Raw genomic sequence first — 26,203 nt, forward strand, 5'->3', positions numbered from 1 at the left:
GTTGGATCTCTTAGTACTGTTATCTTATTTCCGTTCATGCTAAGTTCGCCTGTCATTATGTCACCGGTATTTTTTATGCGATTAGCAACACCTGCTGTAATTTGATTTCTGATGGTTGTAAACGATATACTTGAATCCCTAATTCTGCCGCTCTCAGTAAACACAGGTATATTATCCGTAACTGCACCAAGTACTCGTCGAATTATATCATTCCATTTGATATTGCTCGTTTTTAGTTTCCCATGTCGATCCTGAAAAATAACAACCTCATCTGGGTCAACTCCAGCTAGGTTCATAATATCAGCGAGGTCATCCTTAGTCGCGTACTTCGACAGATCAATGTCATCGGACTTTTTCTTACTTTTCTTACAAGAGGAAGATCTTCCGTAAATATCAATCATTATATAAGATCCTTCGGATCTAAGATCTGTTTAAAACGCTTTACGCGCAACGAAGCGGTTGCTTGTATAATCATGCACGACTTTATGTGGCGGTTTGGATGATTTTGACATAGCGTTAAGTACATTAATTACTTCACGGCCGTATATTGGCTAATCTGTCATTGTTTGTTAGGGTAGCGTTGAATACGAAACTCTGCAACCAGAGGTTCTTGCGTGAAGTGGTGCAACATACTTTATAAATTCAACAGGTGGAGCTAACCCGTATGAATCAAAATAAACGATTCCACGTGGTTCAACCGTGTATGATACCCAATGAGTGCCGGGTCCTGAATTCGAGTCGAGATTAATAATATCTGTTTCGAGTTTGTTTGGTTGTTTTCGTAATTGATCTCGCATGAATACACCTCTAAAGGCTTTTATTTTTAATCGTTTAGCAGCATCAAGTAAATCAAAATTTGATGCTGGAGCATCTAACGTGGAAGCCTTAGACCTCTTTCCCAACGAGATCCTGGCAATCTTAAGCCGCGTCCCTTTTTTTGTATCCATTTCCTGTTGCTTTCTTTAGAGCCATTCCAGCAGTTGTTCCAACAGCACCTAACGCGGCTGCTTTTGCTACGGCTGGCGCGGCAGCAGCTATTAACGCTGAAATAGTCGCGAGAAGTGGAAAAATACCGCCTGTTTTAATTGAGTCTTTAACCGCACCCGGAGAGAGATTGAGTTTGACGCCTGTTTTTGATTGTTTAGCGTCGTTGAAATGTTTAAGCTGGCGTTCTGATAATGATAGTTTATTTTGACCACCCGTGATCTGATCTCGCTTTAGTGATATTTTCATTCCGCAGTTTTTTGCTGAATTTGATTGAAGGTTTTTAATCTGACCAGGAGTCAGATAGACACTAACGTGATGATATGGCATTTTATGATTATACTCGCCACGCTCCAAATGGTGATTAAATATTTTCCACTGGTGCATCAACGACCCTCATTCGACCACTACCACCTTCAAGTAACATCGCTTTATCGCTGAGCATAACCGCGATTGCTCTGTAGGTGCCGCGAACAAGTGGTGGACCAGCTATATCAGGAGGAGGGTTAGTAACACGAGCTCGAAAGTGTATATCAACGACAGATTGCTTGGATAAATCAAGATGTTCCAACGAAAAGTAATAAATCTGATATAGTTTTGTAAAATCTAACTGTGATATTTGCAGCCCAGTATCCACATTTTGATCACGTCCCATAAATGACATCAAACGATGATATGCACGCGCTACGTGATTTTGATCAAAATTTAACAATATATCCTCAGCCGGTTCTTGATGTCCATTTATCCGCAAGGAAACTTCATTAACTCCAAGGTTATTAAATATCATATGTGAACGTAATTGATTATTCGTCCGAGCATCATTTTGCAGCGCAATAAAAATATGTCGTGGCGCAGAAACGCCCTGTTGTGATGCTATATTCCATGTAAATAAACCATTAACAGAACTTTGAGCAGCATCTGTGGTTACTGTTAACCATGATATCAATGATTTACCGCCTTGATCCATAAAAGATAGTAATTTTTGTTCTTCAATAATAGATGGAATCATTACTGGCATCCACAATGAAAGCTTTGATATATTTACTTTACCATCAGCAACACCAACACCTCGCCAGATTGCATCATTATCATTACCTTTTCTTACGAGCACAACTGTGTGTTTAGCTCCAAAGATGACCTTTCTAGCATTTCTGCAAAATCCAAAGATGTGAGACAATGGAATTGCACATGAAAATTTTTTATCATTTCCTGACAACGCTGCTCGGCGTGTTGCAAATCCTAGGTTGTAGGTTTCATTAACACTTTTTATAATATCAAAAACAGCACCTGGTCTGTCTGCGTGTTCAAAATCAACTGGCTGTGCATCAGATGCAGTACCTACTGGTGTCCGTAATTTAGTATATTGAACATGATCAGCGTTGTCAGTAATATCCTTAGCAAACATCATTGTTGGACCGGCTGATCTTGTGTAATCATCAGAATATCTCGCTAGACCAATTATTGTTGTGGCAACATCAACATCCTTCTGAATTGATTCATTATTTTTTCCATCAATCGTATATATGGCGCTATCAAACAACGCCATAATCCCGTTGTTGACAAAACCAACACGCAAATTGGCATCACATGGCATATTAGCTACAACATTCGTTGCAAGTCTACCTTCTACTTCAATAAACGCCTCAGCGGGTAAAAAATATCTACTTGTATCATGAACCTGTAATTCGATTCTCCCCCGCTGATTTGGTTGTCTTGCGTCATAGGAATAAAATTGATAATCACGTACCGATTCATCTTTGAGGACCGGTGCATCCATGTCAAATGCTGGGTCGGACATACATTCAAACATTTTATTGTAATTACCATTTTTCCAAATGGTGATCTAAAATTATCATCGTCGACGAAGACCGCTTCCTGCTATTAAATTCGCTGTTATATTTCTTTCTGCTTCTTCAGATAATTCCGCTAGTTTTTGATTTGCAGCCTGATTTATTATTTTACTGACATTTGCTGGCATAACCTCAGTACTTGCAAGTTTCACTGGTGGTTGTTGTTTTCGTCTTATTAATCGTGCTAGTCTATCTTTGATCGCCGAGAACGCCTTACCAGCAACATTGACAATTGCACCAGGAGCTTTTTCACGAACAGCCTCAATAGCCTTCATCCCTAATTGTTTTGCAATCGGTATTGCTTTTGGAGCCATCCTTGTAAATAATCCCTGAATGACATCACCAAGTCCATCTCCGTAAATAACCTGATGGATTGGTAATCGTGAGTTTACCGCTCTGACAGATACGGATTTACGATGATTATTGTGTACGATCATGTCATCTTATTTACCATTTATCTAATCGCGGTGACTAATCATCAACGAGCTCATCAATAAGTTCTCGGTAAACGCCAATATCCATAATACCACCTTGAAATAATTGCCGACAAATATCAGTTGCTTCATTGGTTATTTCTGTTGAATTATTTCCGGCACGTTTCCCCCTATGAGAACTTCTAACCGTGACACGTCATTGATGATATTATCAGGACAAACAAAATTATTTTCTCCTGGCGCTGCAGTCAGAAAACCACTTCCTACAGCGCCAGGAGGATCATCGTCAGGATCTCTTTCTTCACCCAGTGAACGTAATTTCTTCCCCTGTTTAGTTTTTTTCCTTATTTTTTTTTTCATTATTTGCCCTACTTCTCTTGTCATCTGTTTTATTTTATCAAAAGGTGATTTCAACATCATCTCTTTCTGCGGTGAAGAAGATTGTTGTTGTTCTATTTGTTGCAGAGGTGGAGGAAGTTGATATGAAGGTTCCTCCTGAGAGAGTTGTTCTTGTTCTAGTTGTTTCAGTCTCTCTCTATAAAGTCTTTTTACTTCTCTACCAAGACTTTCGTATTCTGGACCTCTAGCCTGTTTTTGTTGTAATATACCCGATATATCCATCTAATAAAATTATCATCATTTACTTTTTCATGACTGGGTTTTAAAATACTAGATTTATTAAATATACCAGATAATATCATTTCAGGTAATTTTTCTCTTTCAGTATTTTTAATATCTTCAACAACCCCTTCGTTAAATCTTGCAATTAATTCTAAGTTTTCTCCTACTGGTTTGGATTCAGATGCATGTTCTTTTCTCACGTCGGCGACTTCAGTACGAAGTTTTCCAATACCTTTAAGTATTTCCTCACCAACAGGTGGAGGTTGAGCTGCAGCTATATTAGTTGGAAGGTCTCGTAAAATCTTCTTTGTCTGTTTAGTTCTTCTTGCTATTTTTTCAGTCTGCGCTACAGTTTGTTTTGATACCGGAAGAAGATCTTCTTTGATGACAGTTGTAACTTGTTTAGTAGCTGCAGTGACGGGTTTAAACAGTTTTTTAGTTTCTTCTTCGTACTCAACTTGAGCTTCTTGCTGCGCTTGTAGATTTTTTCTGAATGAATCTCTAACAGGAAGAAATTTTTTAATTGCTTCTAATCGTTCTCGAGCTATCCTTGCAGTATGAGATTCCGGATGTACCATTTTATTATAACATAATGATTTAATTATAGCAGCAGAGGAGGCGATGACCTCAAGTTTGTTCATTTTTTTGTAATAAATTGTAGTTCTCAAGCAAATGTTCAGCTCGAAATATTTTTAGTTATAAGCCTTATTGCGGTTTTTGGACGCTTCCAAAGTCGGTCTGTTCGCCTCCTCTGCTGCTGTCTCGGATGCGGGAGTTCGTAGGTTCGAACCCTGAGTCATACCAAAGACTTATACTGCACGAATTATTGGTGCTCAGCATTAAGAGGTTAGTGGGTTCAATCCCCTGCCGAATCATACCAAAGACTTATGAAAATGGTACTATCATCTGCCTCGCTTGGCGCTCAGCATTAAGAGGTCATTGTTAGGACTGGTCGAGCTGGTGTCAAGAATATGTGACTGGGTGGGAAATTATGCTAAATGTCGGGCATGATGCCCCAGTGCTAGACATAGCTATAAGTCGCCGCACTGCAAACATCGTAGCGATAAGCCAATTTCGTTTGCAAGAAAAAAAATTCCTTTCATACCATGACTAGTTAATTAACAAAATTGGAAAGGACTCTGGTGTCAAATACAGTTACATGACTACATTTGCCTTTGTATGCCAGGTAATATGGTTTTCAGGTGGGGAGGTCAACTTGTTCTATGTTATGACCCAGGAGTTAAGAATTCAGGGGTAGGGATGGACCTCGGGGTCAATATTGATTATATACATACATTTGTAAAGAATTAATATATATATATATATATATATATATATATTATATATATATATATATATATATATATTTGCATTTCTTGCCGAGTGTTATAGTTCTAAAGTGGGCATCTCAACAATCTTTATGCAGTTAACCAGGAGCTAAGAGTTTGCGGTAGGGATAGACCTAGGAATATCATATAGTCTTGTATGTACCATTGATCACACATCCTAAAGTGTTTGCACAATCAACACACTTAGGACTAACGGTGTTGGACAAAATCATGGACAAGATATTCTTTTATAAAATCACAAATTGAATGAAGTTCACGATATCCAGATGCATACAAGTATTTACGTCATTTCAATGTGGCACAAGTATGCGTTTTAATAAAAAATAATTGACGTTCGTAATGTTGCAATGCATGCGGTTTTTTAGTACAGTCTTAGTACATATGTGTTCATATGCGTTTTTTAATATAGTGTAAGTTAGTAAGTATATATTTATATCTGTTGTTTTAATATAGTCCAGATTAGTAAGTATGTATTTTTATGTTAAATATAAGTTTACAATATTTAACTGTATGTTTTTTAATGTAGTCTAGAGCAGTACGTATGTATTTACATACGTTATTTTAATATAGTTTAGATTAGTAAGTATATATTTTGATATTTTCTTACGTTTATAATATTTAAATGTACGAGTAATTTTAAAATTTAATGCATGCCTTATTTTAATATAGTCTAAGCTGGTAAGTATGTGTTTATATAAGTTACTTTTAAGTTCATAATACTGAGATGTGTGAGTTATTTTAACATCTATGTATGTGTTATATTAATACATAATCTAAGTATGTATTTTATAACTTGTCTCCACAGTATGCCGTTACCCCAACTACAGTGGTCTTGTGGTGTGTGCAGATACATTGATGGTCGTAGACGGCAACGCGTGTAATCTCCAGTTTTACAGTCGTCGTGATGGGAAGCTCCTATCTAGATCACAAGAACTCGAGTCCCGTCCCAGGGGTGTCTGTCGTATTAGCAAGACTAAAGTCGCTGTTATTTTATTGAACAGTAAAATAGCAATCCTGTCATTTAAATCCATAGAACACATGAAAAAGGTCAAAACGTTAAAAGTAACGACAGGATTTAATTACTGTGATGCAATAGCAAGACTGAAATCAACGGACAAAACTGTTGTTAGTGGTAGAAAATGGGACGAATTGCACGGAATGATGTACTGGTGTGTGGTGTCCCTTAAAGATGGACGCGTTGATTCAACTCACAAGATATGTAAAGGGGGCTTTGATAGTCGTAGTCACTTGGCCATTAAAGACAATATGGTTTACATCGCTTGTTGGGCTTTTAACTCCAATGATAATGGTGTGTATGCGTATGATATTGTTAATCCACAAAAACAAAAATTTCTGTACCGACATCGTAAACTGAATCCACCGTGTGGACTAACAACTGACACGATGGGTTTCATTTTTGTTTGTTACTCTAACAGCATACATCAGCTGACAGACAGTGGTGAACTGGTGACCAGACACACGGTGTCATTAAGGCAATTTGACATATTCTATGAGTACCATGGAAGAGTTTTATATACGAGGAGGAGTAAGGAGATCACTCGATACAGACTGGAGTATTTACATCAATCAGGTAATTCCATTTTATTTTATTGTACGCAGGCGTTGACAAATAAAACTACATTCTTCATTTATTTACATTTCTCAATGGTTTTGCTTTACCTTTGGAAATCGAATAGTAGTCATAAATGTTATAAATGTTATAAATATAACTTTTTTATGAAGACAAACAAGTTAAAAAGATGGAAAATGTAATATTTAAATTGAATTAAGTCATAGCTTTTATTTCTAAATCGTCCTCATCGTCGTCGTCCTCGTATATATGCGTCGCTATTGATTTTAAAGGCAACAATGTAGTACACATGGCATTAAACCAACTGAAACAAAATCTAATTAAAGCAACAAACGAGCTAAAGCTGAGTTTAAGCATGCAGTTTAGATGATATTTGTGAATTAATTGTGACAAAGTCCCTTAGTCTCAAAATTGCTTGTTTAGTAAGATACGCAGTCTAGTTAAAGAAATCAACATTGTTCCCATGGCAGCTCCAGACATATCTCTACAGCAGTGTGTGTGTGTGTGTGTGTGTGTGTGTTTTGCGTACGATCTCCTTGAGGTAAGAGTAAATGGTTCAACGGTTTCCTCAAGGCATCCTTAAAACACTTCATCATTAACCCTGGATCTTGAGAAGATCTCGTACAAGATTGTTCCACCAGTCGTAGTATGATCATTTGGTAATTTACAGTGGTATGTCCTTGGATAATGCACTTTATTCTTGTTGCCTCTGCAATAAGAAGTAGCCTACTGTGTTTCTGTACTGTTCAAGTACAACCTAAAACAAACCAATACAATATTTGAATTGTTTTTTCTTTTCTCAGTCAGTCAATCAAGAAGACCCGTTCGACATGCTACGTTTTGTTTGGATTAATTACATTAAACACGATAAAGATCTCTCATCATTTTACTCTACTAAGTTCTTTTCAATGCTCTGTTTTCATCATTAACTTATTCAACTTATGTTTGTTTTGTTCTTAATTGCTATACATCATATGTACATTTCACTGAAAGTAAAAATAATAATAACAAAACAAAACAAACCCAAACAATATTACCATACCAATGGACATTTGAGCATGGTCCTAACATGTAAATATGTACTAAATTTTGTTAAATGTTATTAGAAAAATGAATATATTTCATTTTATTGTAATATTGTTCTAATCTGGTTCTGCAATGATTTTGATTCATTTAATTATTTTGAATATTATAAAGATCGCACATTTTTAAATACTCACGCTATTTCAAACTGTCTGTTTCTCATAAATAACTTATTTAATTTATTTTTCCTTTGTTCTTAGTCTGTTATTATACATGATACATATACATTTTAAACAAAATAAACGATAACAATATTCCAATACTAATCGGAATTTTAAGTAGGATTCTAACATATGTGTTCTAAAATGCATCTGTAAAATTTATATTTAAAAATAAATAAATTACTTCCTTTTTGTTGTAACATTGTCTAATCACTTTCTTCAAATACAACTTTAAAAAGAGATTACAAGCGAAATGTGTGAAATTTCGCTAACTAGAGATTCACTATTTCGCTTTATTTATATCTATATTGTAAGTTTCATTTTTATTCATGACTCGTGACTTTAAGGGTCATTGTTGTAAACACCATTAAATAGCTTCATGATTTACTTTAATAATTTTAAACAGATTTACAGGACTTGTTGACCATGTTTACAACTTTTAATATTCTAGAAATGAACATATGACCCTCATCCTAGTTATGTTAAGGTCAGCAAGTTCTTTTATGTAAAGTTAGTAATAAATATAATTTATCACACAGTCGGTGCACTTTACATAAGGTGTACAATTTAAAAGTGTTGATATTACAATAGGTTAACATATCTCTTCATGTGATTATGATTAGTACAAATAACCCTATCTTAAATATATGTAGTCGAGCCAGTCTACTTGTGTTCACGTATTACTTGAGAGGATGTATTTATTTCAGTTATTAATTGGAATTACACATTGCTCATAAACTTAATGAAAATCAACAGTGTTGGGATTACTGTGAATTTATTTCAAGACAGTGACACATTAAGACTGTTGATGCATCATCACATTTAAGGCTACTGACACCCCAGCACACTAAAGATTGGACTATAATTTGGAACACCACTCTTACTGAGTAGGAATAATCTATACTTTTGGACTTGTGATAGAACTTTTAGAACTAATTTGGATTTATTTAAAAATTTGTGAAGTTATTTTTAAATTTTCAATTTGTATTGTAGGGAATAAATTGTTTGTTGAATTTTGCAAATCTTGTTGGTTTTCGCCTTTTATCTGTTACTTAGTTTACTTTTTAGTGTAAAACCATAGACTTATATAAAACACTACCTGCAGTACACCGAGATTTATGAAGTGATATTACAAACAGAAGCTGATAGCTCCTCTGGTTTATAGACAAGAAAAGATTATGGGATGGTCAGTTGTCGTGCCATCCGTCCGTCTGTCCATCCGTGAGCACCAGTTTGCTATGGTTACTCGTCCTAAACTACTTGGATGATTGCGATAAAAGTTTACAAACATCCATCAAATTGTCTACTGGATTCGCAAAGAAAATGTCGATGCATGAACGCCCAATATGGCAGCCATGGTGGCTATAGTAAAAATCTTATATTGCTATTCCTCCTTAAGGGATGGTTCTATTAACATTGGGTTTTCACTTAAAGACTTCTTGTCATGTCTTGTTGGTCATAAATTAAAATGGTGCTGATCTGATGTACAGTATATCTACGACAGCAACTACTTGGAAAATCGTGTTATCGCTACTCCTCCTGAATGGGAAGTTATATTGACACGGGGCTATGAAAGAATATCAGAGATGGTTTTAGTACTTAGCAGTGAAAAGAAAGAAATTGCATTATCTTCAATTCTTGGAAATTTCTTTTGGTCGGTAGAGTGCCAATCCCTTTGAGGGACTATAGCCTTTAGTTTTTTTATGCTTTCACAGCACATTTCTTATTTAAGTTTTATGTCCCATTGCCAAGTGTATAAAAGCAGAAGGCTCATCTGGATTTGCTAACTTTCACCACTGCTTCTATCTATCCATCCCGATTAGCTTGTTAGCACACGTACTCAAATATTAGGTAGAAAATTACCTTTTTCAAGAACTTATTAATAAATGGGTACTGTGATTTCCATACTATTTAATCATTTGTGCATACTGTTTTGAAGTACGTTAAATATATCAATACCATCACGTGACCAAAAAGTATCCCTAAATAGCATGCTTTTTGTAAATAACTATCCGTTTTCGGATCTCCTTGTTCAAGTATATCTTTAGAAAGAAAATAAACAATTTTCTTAGTCAAAAGGTCAATGCTCAAGATCAACTTGACTGAAAATATATAAAAATGGTTTCCACAGAATAACGTTAGTTCTACATGTCATACCTCAACCAAACATTGTTGATGATTTGCACATGGGATAAGAAAGCAATTCAAGGTTGCTGAGTGAAAGAAGACAAATGGTGGTCGCACACTTACATTAGTTCTACATCACAGACTACACAAGCTCGATTGATGGCTTGCATTAGAGTGAGGAAGAAACTTTTAGATTTTGTTGTGAAAATAGCTAAGGTCATGGTGACTGAAAAAGAAAACATGGCTTTTGTGCAAAATGTTTAGTTGTCTCTGTGGAGGACAAATAAAAATGTGCCATTTACTGATCAGAAGACAAATGGCAATCTTTTCTGTTTCATAAAATCTTTGTTTCACCCTATTATGTTCATAATGACTATATTCTAAGTTTAAATCTGTTGGATTTAGAAAACCTGAAGATTGCAACATATACATTTCATTTGGCAGGTGCCCATTCACTCCCTGCTACAGATAAGGCAAAGCGAAAGAGAAATTGGAGATTCTAGCAAAATATGAAGAAGGAGAGAGTTGTTGCAGACAAAGAAAAGGTAAGAGGCAAACTTTATGATGACGATGGTATTGTTGTCTTCATGATAATCGTTAAAACATTTATTATTAATGGTGATTGACTTGATTGCTTAATAATCCTTTATAAGGAAAGAGAAAGCTTGCCAGTAGCTTCTCATGGGTCGGTGGTTCTTTCCGAGGTTTTCCCGGGTTCTTCCTCTACCATTCATACTGGCCGCCATGCATAGCCTATCCTGTGCTAAAACATGGCGTTAAATTCTATAAGAATAATAACGACAACAACAACTTTATACCAAAAGAAGCTGACATACATCGCTCAATAATTGGTACTCCTCGGTGTATATAGAAAATTTATAAGTATATATTTACTAAAGTGATATTGAAAATGCATAGGCTGTAACGTTTGAAAATGTTTCTAGATGTGTGTGCTATTTATTAACCAAAAATGCTTTTTAATGGAATCAGTTAAAAATTCAACATTTCCTTCGATCTGAATGCTATTATTACAGAGCCTCTGAAGACATTGATAGAATAATATGAACATCAAAATCTTTAGGAAAACATTGCTTTACGTAAAATATTTTGAAATCTGTATAAACAAACAAGTCAATCTAATATGACTGATTATTTCTTTTCAGTGAATCGTTCAAGATTATTAATTTCATTGCTGATAAAATTATGAACAGTATTACCTGACCTATTTCCTTTGCCGTTACTGGATGGTAAAGAGAGATTCCTGTAAGGATAAATAAGGCATGATTACAAAAGCGTTAACATCAAAACAACCTAAACACAATATATTTATCAATCATTTTTTTCAGCTTTTTCAGATTCCTTTTTTTAAATTGGTAACTGGAAATACAATTGTTGAAGTTATCAATCTACTCTGATATGGGAAAGCATAGCGTGAACAACAATAATACCGTGAAATAATGAATTCCCTTTGATGCCAATAAGTCATATTGTTATTTATTGTGTACTACAATTAAGTTGTCAGTCGGAAAATATTCAAAATGCAACATCTTAGACTGATTTTGGAAGCTTTAACATTTACACAGATTTTTGTACAGATTCTTTAATTGGCTCTTATGCATTTCTTCTAACTCTTTTTATATCCGATATTTTATGGTTATCTCTTTTGTGTTCCACTTGTATGTGGGCTTGACTTCCTCTGACAAGTATTTGTGCTTTCGTTAAAATCGTTTCGTTTATATCTAGCATTGGCATGCGTGTCAAACTCCTGTCAGAAAAGAACAAAAAAGAACAACCTTCATGTTCCTTAATCATTGCCTATCTTCACCTTTGGAAGTGTTAAAGAGATAAACTTTGCTCCCATGGCAGATGCAGAAATATCGCTACGGCGGTGTGTGTGTGTGTGTGTGTGTGTGTGTGTGTGAGTGTGCGTGTGCGTGTGTGTGTTGCGTACGATCTCATTGAGTTAAGAGAAAATGGTTCAACGATTTGTTTCCCAAGGCATCCTTAAAACATGTCATCATAGCTCATCAAGAATTAGTTGCCTTAATGTTAATTACTTAGTTAGACAAAAATAACAAAAATCATTTTTTTAAAAAGTCGTAAATATTCACCATTTTTTTTGCGTAATGAAGCTGGATCTGCTTCTGTGAACAACTTCTGTGAACAACTTATAGTCATACGTAAAACATTATATGCATTCCTATGAACAACTTATAGTCATAAGTAAAACATAATATGCATTCTTAAGTTATTTTGAACAATGTGTCAAACAGTTTTACGTCATGACTAGTGGAGAGTAGATATTACTGGCAATGACTAATCAATAAATGTTTTGTTTCTTGCATATTGAAAGAAAGGTAAACTTACTTAAACACTGTCTTGACGAGAAACACATAATTCTCTTGAAATACATAATTATATCATATTGTTACAAAGAATTAAAACGGTCTGGTGAGATTTGGAAATAAAGAAAAGAACAAACCACACCGAATTTACATATATATGATAAAATTTAATTTTTGTCTTTAAGCAGAAATATCGGTACATACTGACAATTACATAATGTGTTCATGATTTGTGTAATACGCAACTTTGAGCATGTGAGATTCCGTCTTCTGACAGGTTTCATTTATATTATAATTAGTCATGTGACATCGAGAGCAGTATTTGACATTTCCCATTTTAGCCAAGCAAGTAATGAACTGAAGATAATAGGACAATTGATAATTGATCATTTCAGATTTCAGCTTGGGTAAGGATTTATTTATGTTATACAAAGCTTGGGATATCAAGATTAACAGCCCCAACTGTAACCAAGCAAAACTGACGGTAGAAGTTTGATAGTTGATTTATACTTGTCCTGAAAAACTTAATTAAATGTATGGAATTATGAGCGATTTCGGATAGGGTGTTAGGTGAAGCAGGAGGCTGGAGGGCAGGGGTGGGTTTTACTGTCAGCCCAACCCTGTTTTAAAATCAGTGTTGCTGTAGTCACCGGTTTTGGCAATTTTGCATATAGGCGTCTCTCTCTCTCTCTCTCTCTCTCTCGCAGAAAGGAATGCCATATGTTAATTGGGTACATTGTACTTTTAGCTGCCTTTAGTCGAGAATAATATATATATATATATATATATATATATATATATATATATATATATATATATATATATATATATATATTTGTATAGTCTGTTTTCATGATGTTAAGACTCTGTGCACCCATCTGTTTCTCTTCCGACTTTATTTCTTCTCTTTTGCTAGCTTCTCTATACTCCGCTACTTCGTTGTTATCCTGCAGGATAACCTCCAATGCCTCTCTTCATGTTGTGACTTGAACTCATTTCTTACTCTAAATATATTACACGTATAATTTGAAACATCTTTGCCAGCAATGCGTCTTTAAAATTGATGCAAATGCTTCAGACGATCATGCCTGATAAATAGCCAGTTTCTATCGAGACATGCGTATGACGATAACCTTATTTCACCAAAGGATTTTGATCATGCATGGTGTTTTTAAATGGTTGCTGCATTTGAAACTTCCTCGTCCAATATAAAGCATTGTTGATATAGTAACTGGGATAAATATTAGTTACATGCATTGTGAAAATATGAGTACGGATTAACGTCATCAACTATAATGAACAGTCCTGACATCGCCCATCTCTCTCTCTCTCTCTCTCTCTCTCTCTCTCTCTCTCTCTCTTACGCATAATAATTTGATGATTTGACACAACGTAGTTTCATTTCCATGTTTTGTTAATAATGAAATCTCAAGTCAATTTTATCCTGCTTAATAATGAAATCTCTAGTCAGTTTTATTCTGTCTTTCATGACACGCTTTCATCTTGCGTTGAATAATGCACACAGTCAGAAACAATCCAGAGAAACTAAACTGAAAACAGTGGTAGAATAATGGTAATTCTCATTGCAAGGTTCCCCAAGTGACTACATATAGACTGCCGAAGTTGTACATGACTGAGGGGAATATTCATGCCATGTACTTTGAAACTTAAGTGTATCGGTAATTATGGATGGCATCGGATCAGAATATTCAGATACTGCATAAAACACCATCATAAATAAATCAGCTAAAAGGTAAAGAGTGAGAGCAGCTCCAGAAAACAGAATTTGAAAAAAAAAGTTTTGTTTCCTTCATGCTTGAGATTGCTATTATAACATTTCTACATTGTCACGTGTTCTTTGAATGTTAAAGTATCATATAGCAGGAGAGAGTAGAGACATCTAACATTGATTGTCATACTGACACAGATCATTTGTTAGCCTTTATCGCTCTTTGTTATCTTAGTACTTTTGCTGAGATTGAATCCAGATTTATACAAGTCACTTGATTTATGTACAGTATTGTTTTATCAAACTATACCACCACTGTGACTGGGTAACAAAGCGACACCTTTGCTATCAGCATTATAGTCCATACCTTGTCCTCCTAAACTGAATAGTTCTATTGACATTGTAACAGTAGCCGATACGGTCAACCAGGGTATTCTGTTTTGTACCTGTGCATCCGGAATACAATGCTTTAAGTTAACCTCAAAATACCCTCATCTATAAAACAAATAAATCTTAGATAAAGAAGTATGTTAAGCCTGTAGATTTGCTTGCATTAAAATTTCTGTTATAAGTTTCACAACGTTTAATATTAAATACGAAACTACCGGTAACGAATCTGATTTTCTTAAATTATCTAATCCTTTTCATCAACTACTTCATATATTGTTCTTTTTCAATGGAAGTTATGATTCATTATTGTTCGATATTTTCCCTTATCTTTTTCATTATGTGATGCAAATCAAAGACTGTTGCAGATCATATTAAAATATTTCATTTTAATGCTATAGTTATTTGAATTATATAGATCTTCATCGGGTAAATGTAGCTCTGGAAATTAACATAAAATGAGTAAACCTATTTGACTGGTTATGTTATATCTTGTGTTTGAAATGCATTAAGAAAATCCTATTTTCACTGTCGAGTTGATTCTATTACATTTTCACATCACACTAGCCGCTTTTACTTTCATTAACATCTAGTGTATAAGTGTACATATCAAAGCATTGTAATGTTTTTTTTTTGTGGAAACTTGTGTCTTTGTGTAGTCATTTTTGATCTTGAGTCAGCCAATGTAATGCATTAAAACGAGCATGGAGACAATGTTAAGGTACTGTAGTTGGTAGCTGTTTCGACCAATATTCTATTTATTTATGATATTACTTAGAGATAAAACTTAAAGAAGCAAACTATTTTAATTTCCTTTTTTGTGCAAATACATCGATTCTCTGTTTTTGATTTTACACGTTCGCATGCAATTCTCAGTAGACTTTTCACTCTATTCTATTTATTTTTCTAGATGGGAATGCCGGGTTAATCTAGTTTATTTTATGCAATCATTTCATTAATGGCATTTTGTTTTCATTTACCGTTTCCTGCTTGAGGTTTATAGCCCTTCTCGTCATATACCAGAATGATTTTGGATGGTCTGTTGTCTGTCATCCATCTGCTCGTCAACATAAATTTGCTATTGCTACAATTCCTAAACTACTTAGTGGAATGCCATGAATTCATACAGATACATTCATTCCATGTCCTATTTGGTTATAACTGAAAATGATGCTACAAAAACATCAATTATGGCCGCCACAACAGATGGTCGTATCAACATGGGGATTCATTCAAAGCCTTCTTTTAATGTCTAGCAGATCATAAATAAAAATCGTGCGTGCCAATCTGGCATCCAGTATCTTGAAAATCCTGTTTTTCCTATAACTCCTGAAAGGATGGTCATATCAATGGGTCTTAGCACTAAAAGCTTCTTGTAAAGTTTAGATGTCGTTAGAAGAAAATGTTACGGATCTGACAGCCAATTTTGTTATCACTTCTCCTTGTACTTGGATAGTCATATGAACAAGTGATTTCCAATAAAAGACATCGTATTGTCTTAAATAAAAATTGTGCCAACTTATCATCCAATATGGCTGCCACACAGTAGCCACCATGAAAATCTTGTTATCACCACTACTCCTGAATATTTGGTCGCATCAACATGAAGTATTCACTAAAATACTTCTTATAAAGTCTAATTAGTCCTAAATGAAAACTGCCGATCGGATGTCTAGCATGGCTGCCAAAGTGACCAGCCTGAAAATCATGTATTCACTATTTAGTCGTCTGAATGAATACTTGCATCAACATGGGATTTTCACTAAAATGATTTCAATGCTGTGTAGTTGTCCCTAAATGAAAATGATGCCAATCTGACATCCAATATGGCTGCCACGTCTGCCATGAAACAAACTTGGTTATCACTATTCCTAAATGAAGGTCATATCAAAATGAAGTTTGCACTCAAAGAGTTCTTCTGATGTCAAGTTGGTGTTACGTGAACATTGTACCAATCTAACTTTCAAATTCTTGAAAATATTGTTATCGCTAGTCCTCCTACATGGATGGTCACATCAACATGGCGTTTTCACCAAAATACGTCTTACGACTTTTAGCTGCTCCCTAATCAACATGGTGCATATCTGATATCCAGTATGGCCAACACGACAGCCAGATTGAAAATCATGTTATCACAACTCTTCCTGAACTGAAAGTCATATTGATATTGGGTTTTCACCGAAAGACTTATTATGATATTCAGTTGATCAGAAACGAAAATTGAGCCGATCGGATATTCAATATGGTCACCAGACAGTGGCCATCTTCAAAATTGTATCACGTCTCCTGAATGGATGACTATATCAATCAGGTTTTCATAAGGACTTATTATGATGTCTAGTTGCTCCTAAGTATTAAATGGTGCCCATCTGATGTCTAATGGTGCCGATCTGATGTCTAATATGGCTGCCACAGCGACCAGCTTTACAATCTTGTTGTCATGACTTCAGAAAGCATGCTCATATCAAATCGGGGTTTACACTAAATGACATTTTTTAATGTTTCATTAATCACAAAATAAAATGGCACAGATTTGATGTCAGATATATCGCCATCTTGAAACTCTTGTTTTTGATACCCCATAATTGATTGAAAGTCATCTTGACACAGTGATTTTATAAGAATAGTTCTTATGGCGAATCCCTGATCCTTAATGAAAATGACTAACCAACAATATAGCCAATACGACTGCTATGTTACAAATATTGTTTTTCTACAGCTCCAGAATGGATGGTTATGACAACGTGTTTTCACCAGTAGACTTCTTACGATATTAAATGAGATTGATGACTATCGTACATCCAGTATGGCTGCTATGATGACTGTCTTAATAATCTTATCAATATTCCCCCAGAATGGACGACCATAATGGCATTGGGCTATCGCTAAAAGACTTCAAGTGACATTTACCATGACCTAGATGAAAATGGTGACAAGTTGACAACCAGTATGTGCAGAACAGAAGCTGATTTGAAAATCTTGTTATCGTTGAAGAATAACTGAGATTGTTTCAACACTCAGCGTTTAACATGAAGAGATGGTCTTTACTCGAATTCCATGGAAATTCTTGTCACCCATATAATCATCAGTCCCGTTGAGGGATACTTATCTGTATTACATTTATAGCACTTTACAACATCTCTTACGCTGCTGAGTTCATCACGATGTAGCTTTGTGTCATCATTAGTGTTGTGTGAAATATTTCAAATTATCTTCAAGATGTTCTCAGACATTGTTTGCTTTAGTTGTCCTGGGACTCGGCTGACTTTCATTTGTAATCAGTAATATCGAAAAACACTTGCTCATTGTATTATTTTGTTTTAGCAGTTGTACTGGAAACGCTTACCTATTGAATTAATTATATTGTTTTCTTGCAGTATTACGGAAAACATTCACTCATCGAATACAGACCATTGTAGAAGTAGATTTTAATTATTACCTTTTTTCTATTTCAGAGATGGCCAGTTGAAGCTTTACGTACCATCGTACAGGTGGTTGGTATGTATATAGACGAGGATTCTACATCAGCAAGAGTGGATGTTGATATCAATCAGGAGATTTTAATAGCAGTGGCTGATTTCACTCGCAGATATCCAGATGAAATGAACTTCTCAAAGGGAGATATCCTCATTTTCATTGAAAAATCATTGGACGATCCAGGATGGTGGAAGGCAAGAAATAGTTTAGATGAAGTAGGGCAAGTTCCTTCTAATTACGTGCAGATGCAGGTGAGTTAGAAAATGCAATGAACAGTTCTTCCACCTCACGTTCTAAAACTACTCATACAAATAGATTATCCTATATGAATTAATATATTTTAAGGTTTGTATGGAAAACATTATCTTTGAGTGTAATAAACTTCAGTCTCATTTATTTTCTTTTGATATGTTGACTTTGTTAAGGTAGACTAATGGGTTTCTTTTATAAACTGCATGTCCAGGCAAGGTTAAGGTGATATATGTATAAGTCTTAATTCATTTAGTTATGAAAATGTTTGTTTTACTGTTGATGATTTATAAGAAAATGTATTCAATTTGATTTTCTTGATAAAATTCATTGCTCCTGTATTCGAATGTTTTTACACATTTGCTTGTAATTGTCTGTGAATTTACCTCTCAAATTATTGTTAAAAAATTTATTAATAGTTTCCAAAGTCTTGCACCATTTACAAGCATAGTTTAATTTTAATTGTTTTCTAAAATGAGCATTTTATATTTGCATGATCTGTTAGGTTTAACGATTTTAACGCTTGTGAGATATTAAAATCAACTTCATAGTTCTGAACACTGTCTCTTATCATTTCTTATGTGATGTTTTTGTAACACTTGGCTGTTTGAATGCCGTGTTTTGTTGTGTGTTCTTTCCTTGTTCACCTTGGTATCGGGATAAATTTCTAATGCATTGTTTGTTTTACATTTTCACAAAATCGAATAGTTGTACCTTTAAAACATTATTTGTGGTTATGCTTCTTTATACCACAGTATATGTTCTGTTCTTCCGATATCTAATTTAAGGAAATGATCTTCTCTACTACTTCCCAACTTTTACTCAAGTCATTATCTCCTTTCCAGTTCATGATTACATATCGATTATGTTCCTTCTTTTAGAGGGGCCCTGAGTGGCCGAGTGGTCTAAAGCGCTCTCCGTTCGGATCGCTGCCATCTCACCTCTGTCTGCGTGGGTTCGAGTCCCGGATTCGGCCAATGTGGGTATGTGAGAAAGCTTGCCAGTAGGTTCTCGAGGGTCGGTGGTTCATTCCCAGGGATTTCCCAGGTTCTTCCTCCACCATTTATACTGGCCGCCATGTATAGCCTATCTTGTGCTGAAAAATGGCGCTAAACTCAACAACAGCAACAGCAACCTTCTTTTGAATGTCAAGATTATTTCAACCTTCTATATCGTATCCTATTTGTCACATAAAGATTACTCTTGCTGGTAAAATATACCCTTTATATCCTCTGCCCTCAAGTCTTCCAATCTGTAGACTTACCAGATAACTAGTAATTGATTCCTTGATTTCGTGTATTTCCTGAGAAAACAGAACGGTATCATATTGTATTATTTGTATTTCAAACTTCTAACTGCATCACATGTTTTGAATGTTGGAGTTCCAAAAGTGTCTTTTTCAGCGAACTGAATTGATTGATGTTTACTTGCGATCTATTTATTTTCCCATGCTTGTTTTTTTCTGGAGTCATGTCAATTTATTTGTGATTGGTGTTATTGTATATTGAATAATCTTTGGTACAATGTCAGCCCAGTTTAATCTTGTGTGTTCTATTCAACCTCCACACTGCTTTGTGTCCGAGTACTTTTTATATAGACAAATCCTATTCTTTCCAGTAGAAGAAATTTGTCCCTCATCAGACTATATATTGTCAGGATATTGATCTTTAAAGATTGCTATGAAAACATGACATATTATATCGTTGTTCCGTTTGGTCTTTCGGTCCACGCAGAGTTTATCAATACATATACCACTGCTGAGATGTATTTTGTATCATTTGTTGTATTTTTCAATTTTTCATATTCATTTATGTCAACAATGTGTGCAAGCCGATTGTTATCCTTATGTCTAACATTGCCTTAGCTGTGTGGCATATACCTCTGCCTTGATAGATTGTTCATTTAACCTGTCTATACATTTGGCAGCAATATACCCATTATATCCTTTGCCTGTAAGTCTTCTATTCTATGAACTATAGAATACCGTAATCACTGATAATTATTTTCTTGATGTTAGATATTTCCTCAGAATAATTACAAAGATATCTCATTGCAAATATTGTGTGTATTCTCTACTTATTACTGTTGTACCAGTTTTAAACATAGGAATTCCAAGCATGTACCTTGTCTTGTAACTGAATAAACTGGACTATAGTTGTGATCTGTGTTTTGTTCCATGCTTCGGTTTTAGCGTGAGTCTTGTCACTGGATATTTAACGTATTATATTGCATTCCTCAATAATTATATGTTCATTTTTTCTCCGTTAATTTTACATTATCGAAATTGCGCAGTATCTAACGATATTGCACTCACGTTCTCTTCATATTGCATGCACGTGCACGACATGTGTGCTCAATATTATATTGCATTCCTCAATTATGGTTGGTTAAATCTCAGCCTCATTTATTTTTGTTTTTTTTGTGTTTTTTTTTAGTGCAATGTTTCAATAGTCTTGCCTTTAAGGTTCTGTTCAACCTTTTGAATTAATATGCTTTCTCTGTATGAGTAGTTTTTGTTTTAAAAGCAAAATTTTGACTATCTATTTAGAAGTTGTTTTTACTTCATCAACCTATGTTTCGAGACTATGGATCTTCAAAAACTACTATGTATTCATGATACATATACATACATATATATATATATATATATATATATATATATATATATATATATATATATATATATATATATATATATATATATATATATATATATATATATATATATATATATATATAATCTTTTTAACTTTTGATTCTGGCCAAACGGTTTTCACTCGCATGTAGTATCTGGATCCATTTCTATATTCCTCATATGAATGCATGCTATTAATGTATGCAAGGAAATCATCATTCATTGTCTAACATAGCCCTTTCTGTATGAAAATATCCTTCTATCTCGACAGTGCAAATTATAAATATAGTATTAGGTTGACAATCTTTAAATCGAACATATTTTATTTTCATTATGTCATTCGATTTACCTGCAAACTTCATTAACATTGTGTAAGCAACGTTATTAGTGTAGTGAAAACAGTCTAAAAACATTCAGAGAATATGTTCTGCATGAATATATTATTTTGATTTATTTCAGTAGGACGAAAAAGCATCGAATTTCTTGTGCTGTTTAGTGGTTCAGATCTGAACATTGTTATCTACTGTAGCAATTTGTTGTGAATTATTACATATATGAGCCTATTTCAGAGATTCCTTGCTGAAAATGTAACTAACATCGCACAGGATGCTGTTGTGCACACAGATGAGGATGCTACACCACCAGGAGTGGAAGCGCATAATAATCAAGAGGTCCTAATATCATTGTATAACTACACAGGCAATCATCCAGATGAACTGAGTTTCTCAAAGGGAGATCAACTCATTTTCATTGAAAAATCATTGGAAGACCCTGGATGGTGGCAGGCTAAGAATAGTCATGGAGAAATGGGACTAGTTCCCTCTAATTACGTGCAGGTGAGTTACAAAATGCCATGAATAGTTCTCCCACCTCACTTTCTCGAACTGCAAATAGTTTGTCCGATGTGTCTAATATAATTATTATATTCTGTTGTTATAAAGAAAAGATTATCTGTTGCTGTATTCAATTTAGATTTTATTAAAATCATTTGATATGTTGTCATAGTGACATTGTTTTTTTGGAGAGTTAATCGGTTTACTGCATGAAAACGGATATGCAGGCAAGGTTCAGTGTATGGAAAATGATATATATGATCTTGGTTTTCAGCTTTGAGTTTCTAAGCGTATTTTAAGAATACATATTTCATTGCCGAGCTGTATTTGTATCAATTGTTGTATTTTTCATATCACATTTCACATTTTAGTTGCTAATGTTCAAATTATGCATTTAACGCATGGTCATATTGGTATTTGATCTACTGTATAATACTGTTGTATGTGGAATCATGAAACTTGGTGAGAGGATGCGTCTCAATGAGGACTGCACTATCATTGTAAAGGTAGGACACTGGGACATATTTCACATAACTTTGGTTCAGTTCAAAATCTTTACTGTTCATGCTTCAGTCAACACCCTAGATGATTCTGGATATCTCTAAGAACTACACCTTACCTTAAAGGTTACCGTGACCTAAATTTCACATTATACTAGATTAGGGAAAATGTTAGCATAATCTCATGACAACATATATTTTTAGAAAGCTAAACGGATATTAAAATAATCAGAGTCGTGAAACTTAGGAATGCATGTTCATGAGAATTGCTTCCTCACTTCGACAGAAGGCCGTGATGGCCTTGTTTTTATACTTGACTCGGCTGTGTTAAAGTTTGTGGGTGATGTCCATTTCTCAGGCATTGTTCATGCTAGAATCGTGAAACTGGTAATGATTTTAATCTCTATTACTAGTGTAACCCTGCAGTAAGAGATGCCCATTGTGACCTATATTACATTTATAAATAGTTTGCATTCAGCTCATAACCACACGAGGTTTCGATATGTTTTGTGCATACTATCTTACAAAGTGTCACTAAACGTGATGAATGGATGCATCTTGATACGTTCTATATCCTTAATAGGACAATAGGTCTCTGTGACCTATGTTTTATGCATTTGTGACTTTGTTCAAACTGTGTGTTTAAAGTTAATGTTTTGGGTGCTGTTAATGTTTCCAGTGATATAACTTTATATTTAATAGCAGTAATACATCAGGACATAGGTTCCCACATCAAAGGTTATACTTCGTTCCTTCCTTCCAGTAGTTTGGAAAGTTCTAGAACACCTAGAACGGAAGGCATACCGTCCACTCCGACTTCTATGAGCACATGTGGAATATATATATACTCTTTCCCTTGAACATTAGTACGCAGTAGACGTGTACATATCGCTCTGAGAACTTGCCTTTATTTTGTGTACCAAAGGTTGTTGTTCGACAAAGTATTAACAGTTTGCTTCCTTTGAAGATTAATTGCATCAGCTTAGCTCTTGTGGGGGTGTTAAGTGAGTTCCCTTGATAGTGTTAGGTTTATTCCTCCACACTTCGTTTTGCAAGCAGTGAATAAGTTACTCATATTCTATTTTTCCCCAGTGTTTTGGTAAGTATTTCTACCCGTTTATTGCTCAGTAATAAAATAGAAAACACGAAAAGGTAAGCATACTACCCATTTAAATATTGTTTTGTTGCATATCTAGCTCTTTTCAGAGTATATGTCAGAGGGTGTGAGAAAGTGGACAAAAGAAGGCCCCATGGGACAAACACCATTGCTTGGCATGAGTGTGCGTGCACATATGGCTGTCCTATTTGGTGTTCATGGTCGGACGAAGTGGGGGATAAGGCGGACTGGTACCACACTTATAAAAAGTGGAAGAAAGACATTTCTTCCTCATTATCACATTCGAAAAGGCTATTTTTTCCCCGCTACCGCTTAGATCAATTCCCAATGGAGGCAAGTACGATTTGAGTCCCCCATGGTCCCGAAATTCCAAAGTCCTAGGGCCAATGAAGGTCGATCCAAGTTAGGACGTGCTGGTGAATGTTTGATCCAGGGTTTATCCCAAGGAAGAAAGGACAATTGAGAGTGAAGATAGTGCCCACCCCTCCACTAATTTAGGGACAAACCTCTTCCTCTCAAAGAAACGTGTGTCCTAGTTAAGGTCACAAGCAGATCGAGCCGCATTCCTGAAACAGGAGAGACTCCATCTGGCTCAAGCTAATTTCCTGAGAGCTACCCAACCCGATTACCATAACCAGACCGATCTTTGCCCGTTGGCTTGGTAGCCGGTCACTGGTAACCGGGATTATAGTACTGGTCATCAGTAAGTGGAATTCCATCATTGTTCTAGGGACAGGGATATGGTTAATACCCAAGCCTCTATACTTCAGATCAATGAGGAGATCTGCATGTAGATGTCAGAGTACGGAAGATAATCAGTATGTCATCGAATCTTCCCGATAGCCCTTTCCGTCCCTATAGGATGTGGGGAAAACCCATTTCAGGGAAGGGAATCTTCCTTTCTCATCATTGTGCCATGCATGAATAGATATTGCAGGACGTAGACCTGCTTAGTGCGTTCAAGTGAAGCCAAACGAAAAGAAAGTAGGGCTTGTCTTCTTTTCCTAGACGATCTAAGATGAGAGGCATTCTTGTCCTAGTCAGTCTGGTAATAAGGGCGGCCCTATAATTCTCAGCAAGGAACTGAGGCACGATCACCATCTCGACAGAGAGATTTTGGATTGGAATGTCCTGTTTCCCCTAATGAGGTAGGAAGGAATCGGACTGAACCGTATTCCGTCTGTTCTAGGTGCTCTAGAACTTTCTATACTAATGGACAGAAATAATCATGCGCTCGGATGTGGGACTTTGCATCTTGGAAGAGTAAGTAGTGCAATATTGGCAGGTAAGTCAGTTTATGCCCCCACCCCCCACCCCCAAAAAAACAAACTTCTACATATTGGATACATCTCTACTATTGCTGCACACTTAAAGTCAAATAAGGTCACTGTGACTTTAAGTTATTTTTTGCTACGATGTGTTATATATTTACGTTTATGATCATCTTGATTCATCCATGTTAGACCTATATATATCCGAGCCTACTCAGAAGGTCCAGTCTGATCAATACATTTGGAATTTGCAATGAATATGTTTATTTAGTGGTGAACTTTCCCTATTTATATTCTATATTATGATATATTACACTCAGCAGCTTAGCTGTGTATTATACAAGTGAATGTGTATATGAATTAGATGAGTAGACTGCATGTTGCATGTTTTTTATATGAAGCCTCACCTGTAATGGTTAATGAAGGCAATTATTGATGCATTATCTGTGTACGGTTGCTTATCACTCAGAGGATACTCAAGGATATTACCAGTAAAATCTGGCTCACAGGGGTGGATAATTATATCAACTTGTCAAGTAGATTTTGTAGATTTTAAGAACGATGATTTTGTTTAAAACCTAGTAGAAAAATATATTTTTGTCAACTCATTCTAGCGCATCTACTTTTCTATGATGTGCCAGACTGTTCTTTTCTGACTATACGACTCGTATGCCCTGTCACAGTAGTTAGGTAGGTGGGTAGGTGTTTCGGTAGGTAGTTATGTGGCTTCACGATATGTTAGTACAATACTAACTATATGGTTCCAATTAAAAGATAATTTTAAATTTTAAAATTATTAAAAGCTCTATTGTAAAGATAAATGATTAAAAAATATTTGTACAAAAGCGTGCAAGATTAATGTAGCCTGAAGTTACTGGAGACTACGAAAAGAGAAGGTGAGTTAAGTGTGTGTGTGTGTGTGTGCGTGTATGTTTGTGTGCGTGATTTGGACTATAGTTTAACTTTAATAATGTTTCAGTCATATCACTACGATGTCTGCAGTGTGACAGTTTATAGTGATGTCTATCACTGGAGCTTCATGCCGCAGACATGTAGCATCATGTCCCACCCAGTCACATTATCCAGACACCAGGTTGACCAGTCCTAGCACAAACTCGTAAATGCTGAGCGCCATGCGAGGCATATGTTAGTACCATTTTTATAAGTCTTTGATAGGACTCGGCCAGGGTTCGAACCCTAGACCTCCCACATCGGAGCGGTCGAAGATGAGCTAAGTAATAATTAATTACACTTTGGTTCATAACCGCTTGGGGGCATGAGATGTATAATGGATCTGATTTATCTGCCTGTATGTTGGAACGGGCGACTAAAGAGGGCTACCTCTGTTTCTTTGGGCAGCATTCCATGATGATATTCCAGTTGAGGATGTCTTGGAGACATTAAAAGATTGTGGCTTTTAAGAGGAATTCAACTTTTTATGTTAAAAAGATTGTTCCCTT

Source organism: Sinohyriopsis cumingii, chromosome 14, assembly GCF_028554795.1.
Source record: "Sinohyriopsis cumingii isolate HCF-2022 chromosome 14, ASM2855479v2, whole genome shotgun sequence".
Lineage (NCBI taxonomy): Eukaryota > Metazoa > Mollusca > Bivalvia > Unionida > Unionidae > Sinohyriopsis > Sinohyriopsis cumingii.